The sequence below is a fragment of the Pagrus pagrus genome, assembly GCF_965226575.1.
Source record: "Pagrus pagrus genome assembly, contig: HAP1_SCAFFOLD_80, whole genome shotgun sequence".
Classification (NCBI taxonomy): Eukaryota; Metazoa; Chordata; class Actinopteri; order Spariformes; family Sparidae; genus Pagrus; species Pagrus pagrus.
Window position 1 is genome coordinate 247,475 of NW_028175383.1, and position 4,413 is coordinate 251,887.

Consider the following 4,413-nt stretch of genomic DNA (forward strand, 5'->3'; position numbering starts at 1 on the left):
CTGAAAAGTGGGTTATGTGAAAAATGAGCGTTTCAGAGCGATAGGAGGCTGTTTTAGCACTGTACAGTCGCCTAAGGCTGAAAAGTGGCTTATGTCAAAAATGAGCGTTTCAGAGCGATTGGAGGCTGTTTTAGCGCTGAAAAGTGGCTTATGTGAAAAATGAGCGTTTCAGAGCGAGAGCAGCCTGTTTTTGCACTAAGCTGCATTTCACTGAAAAAAGGTCTTTCAAACAGGTTTACTAGCCTGAACTGGTTGAATTTGGATCTTCTTCATGGCAAAGGAGTTTTTACCTGGAATTTAATTCATTAAGGGTGAAAAGTGGCTTATGTGAAAAATGAGCGTTTCAGAGCGAGAGGAGGCTGTTTTAGCACTGTACAGTCGCCTAAGGCTGAAAAGTGGCTTATGTGAAAAATGAGCGCTTCAGAGCGAGAGGAGGCTGTTTTTGCACTAAGCTGCATTTCACTGAAAAAAGGTCTTTCAACCAGGTTTACTAGCCTGAACTGCATGAATTTGGATCTTCTTCATGGCAAAGGAGTTTTTTACCTGGAATTTCATTCATTAAAGGTGAAAAGTGGCTTATGTCAAAAATGAGCGTTTCAGAGCGATTGGAGGCTGTTTTTGCACTAAGCTGCATTTCACTGAAAAAAGGTCTTTCAAACAGGTTTACTAGCCTGAACTGGTTGAATTTGGATCTTCTTCATGGCAAAGGAGTTTTTACCTGGAATTTAATTCATTAAGGCTGAAAAGTGGGTTATGTCAAAAATGAGCGTTTCAGAGCGATAGGAGGCTGTTTTAGCACTGTACAGTCGCCTAAGGATGAAAAGTGGCTTATGTGAAAAATGAGCGTTTCAGAGCGAGAGGAGGCTGTTTTTGCACTAAGCTGCATTTCACTGAAAAAAGGTCTTTCAACCAGGTTTACTAGCCTGAACTGCATGAATTTGGATCTTCTTCATGGCAAAGGAGTTTTTACCTGGAATTTCATTCATTAAAGGTGAAAAGTGGCTTATGTGAAAAATGAGCGTTTCAGAGCGAGAGCAGCCTGTTTTTGCACTAAGCTGCATTTCACTGAAAAAAGGTCTTTCAAACAGGTTTACTAGCCTGAACTTGTTGAATTTGGATCTTCTTCATGGCAAAGGAGTTTTTACCTGGAATTTAATTCATTAAGGCTGAAAAGTGGGTTATGTCAAAAATGAGCGTTTCAGAGCGATAGGAGGCTGTTTTAGCACTGTACAGTCGCCTAAGGCTGAAAAGTGGCTTATGTGAAAAATGAGCGTTTCAGAGCGAGAGGAGGCTGTTTTTGCACTAAGCTGCATTTCACTGAAAAAAGGTCTTTCAACCAGGTTTACTAGCCTGAACTGCATGAATTTGGATCTTCTTCATGGCAAAGGAGTTTTTACCTGGAATTTCATTCATTAAAGGTGAAAAGTGGCTTATGTCAAAAATGAGCGTTTAAGAGCGATTGGAGGCTGTTTTTGCACTAAGCTGCATTTCACTGAAAAAAGGTCTTTCAAACAGGTTTACTAGCCTGAACTGGTTGAATTTGGATCTTCTTCATGGCAAATGAGTTTTTACCTGGAATTTAATTCATTAAGGCTGAAAAGTGGGTTATGTCAAAAATGAGCGTTTCAGAGCGATTGGAGGCTGTTTTAGCGCTGAAAAGTGGCTTATGTGAAAAATGAGCGTTTCAGAGCGAGAGCAGCCTGTTTTTGCACTAAGCTGCATTTCACTGAAAAAAGGTCTTTCAAACAGGTTTACTAGCCTGAACTGGTTGAATTTGGATCTTCTTCATGGCAAATGAGTTTTTACCTGGAATTTAATTCATTAAGGCTGAAAAGTGGGTTATGTCAAAAATGAGCGTTTCAGAGCGATAGGAGGCTGTTTTAGCACTGTACAGTCGCCTAAGGCTGAAAAGTGGCTTATGTGAAAAATCAGCGTTTCAGAGCGAGAGGAGGCTGTTTTAGCACTGTACAGTCGCCTAAGGCTGAAAAGTGGCTTATGTGAAAAATGAGCGTTTCAGAGCGAGAGGAGGCTGTTTTTGCACTAAGCTGCATTTCACTGAAAAAAGGTCTTTCAACCAGGTTTACTAGCCTGAACTGCATGAATTTGGATCTTCTTCATGGCAAAGGAGTTTTTACCTGGAATTTCATTCATTAAAGGTGAAAAGTGGCTTATGTCAAAAATGAGCGTTTCAGAGCGATTGGAGGCTGTTTTAGCGCTGAAAAGTGGCTAATGTGAAAAATGAGCGTTTCAGAGCGATTGGAGGCTGTTTTAGCGCTGAAAAGTGGCTAATGTGAAAAATGAGCGTTTCAGAGCGAGAGCAGCCTGTTTTTGCACTAAGCTGCATTTCACTGAAAAAAGGTCTTTCAAACAGGTTTACTAGCCTGAACTGGTTGAATTTGGATCTTCTTCATGGCAAAGGAGTTTTTACCTGGAAATTCATTCATTAAGGCTGAAAAGTGGGTTATGTCAAAAATGAGCGTTTCAGAGCGATAGGAGGCTGTTTTAGCACTGTACAGTCGCCTAAGGCTGAAAAGTGGCTTATGTGAAAAATGAGCGTTTCAGAGCGAGAGGAGGCTGTTTTTGCACTAAGCTGCATTTCACTGAAAAAAGGTCTTTCAAACAGGTTTACTAGCCTGAACTGGTTGAATTTGGATCTTCTTCATGGCAAAGGAGTTTTTACCTGGAATTTCATTCATTAAAGGTGAAAAGTGGCTTATGTCAAAAATGAGCGTTTCAGAGCGATTGGAGGCTGTTTTAGCACTGTACAGTCGCCTAAGGCTGAAAAGTGGCTTATGTCAAAAATGAGCGTTTCAGAGCGATTGGAGGCTGTTTTAGCGCTGAAAAGTGGCTTATGTGAAAAATGAGCGTTTCAGAGCGAGAGGAGGCTGTTTTTGCACTAAGCTGCATTTCACTGAAAAAAGGTCTTTCAAACAGGTTTACTAGCCTGAACTGGTTGAATTTGGATCTTCTTCATGGCAAAGGAGTTTTTACCTGGAATTTCATTCATTAAAGGTGAAAAGTGGCTTATGTCAAAAATGAGCGTTTCAGAGCGATTGGAGGCTGTTTTAGCGCTGAAAAGTGGCTTATGTGAAAAATGAGCGTTTCAGAGCGAGAGCAGCCTGTTTTTGCACTAAGCTGCATTTCACTGAAAAAAGGTCTTTCAAACAGGTTTACTAGCCTGAACTGGTTGAATTTGGATCTTCTTCATGGCAAAGGAGTTTTTTCCTGGAATTTCATTCATTAAAGGTGAAAAGTGGCTTATGTCAAAAATGAGCGTTTCAGAGCGATTGGAGGCTGTTTTAGCCCTGAAAAGTGGCTAATGTGAAAAATGAGCGTTTCAGAGCGAGAGCAGCCTGTTTTTGCACTAAGCTGCATTTCACTGAAAAAAGGTCTTTCAAACAGGTTTACTAGCCTGAACTGGTTGAATTTGGATCTTCTTCATGGCAAAGGAGTTTTTACCTGGAATTTCATTCATTAAAGGTGAAAAGTGGCTTATGTCAAAAATGAGCGTTTCAGAGCGATTGGAGGCTGTTTTTGCACTAAGCTGCATTTCACTGAAAAAAGGTCTTTCAAACAGGTTTACTAGCCTGAACTGGTTGAATTTGGATCTTCTTCATGGCAAAGGAGTTTTTACCTGGAATTTAATTCATTAAGGCTGAAAAGTGGGTTATGTCAAAAATGAGCGTTTCAGAGCGATAGGAGGCTGTTTTAGCACTGTACAGTCGCCTAAGGATGAAAAGTGGCTTATGTGAAAAATGAGCGTTTCAGAGCGAGAGGAGGCTGTTTTTGCACTAAGCTGCATTTCACTGAAAAAAGGTCTTTCAACCAGGTTTACTAGCCTGAACTGCATGAATTTGGATCTTCTTCATGGCAAAGGAGTTTTTACCTGGAATTTCATTCATTAAAGGTGAAAAGTGGCTTATGTCAAAAATGAGCGTTTCAGAGCGAGAGCAGCCTGTTTTTGCACTAAGCTGCATTTCACTGAAAAAAGGTCTTTCAAACAGGTTTACTAGCCTGAACTTGTTGAATTTGGATCTTCTTCATGGCAAAGGAGTTTTTACCTGGAATTTAATTCATTAAGGCTGAAAAGTGGGTTATGTCAAAAATGAGCGTTTCAGAGCGATAGGAGGCTGTTTTAGCACTGTACAGTCGCCTAAGGCTGAAAAGTGGCTTATGTGAAAAATGAGCGTTTCAGAGCGAGAGGAGGCTGTTTTTGCACTAAGCTGCATTTCACTGAAAAAAGGTCTTTCAACCAGGTTTACTAGCCTGAACTGCATGAATTTGGATCTTCTTCATGGCAAAGGAGTTTTTACCTGGAATTTCATTCATTAAAGGTGAAAAGTGGCTTATGTCAAAAATGAGCGTTTCAGAGCGATTGGAGGCTGTTTTTGCACTAAGCTGCATTTCACTGAA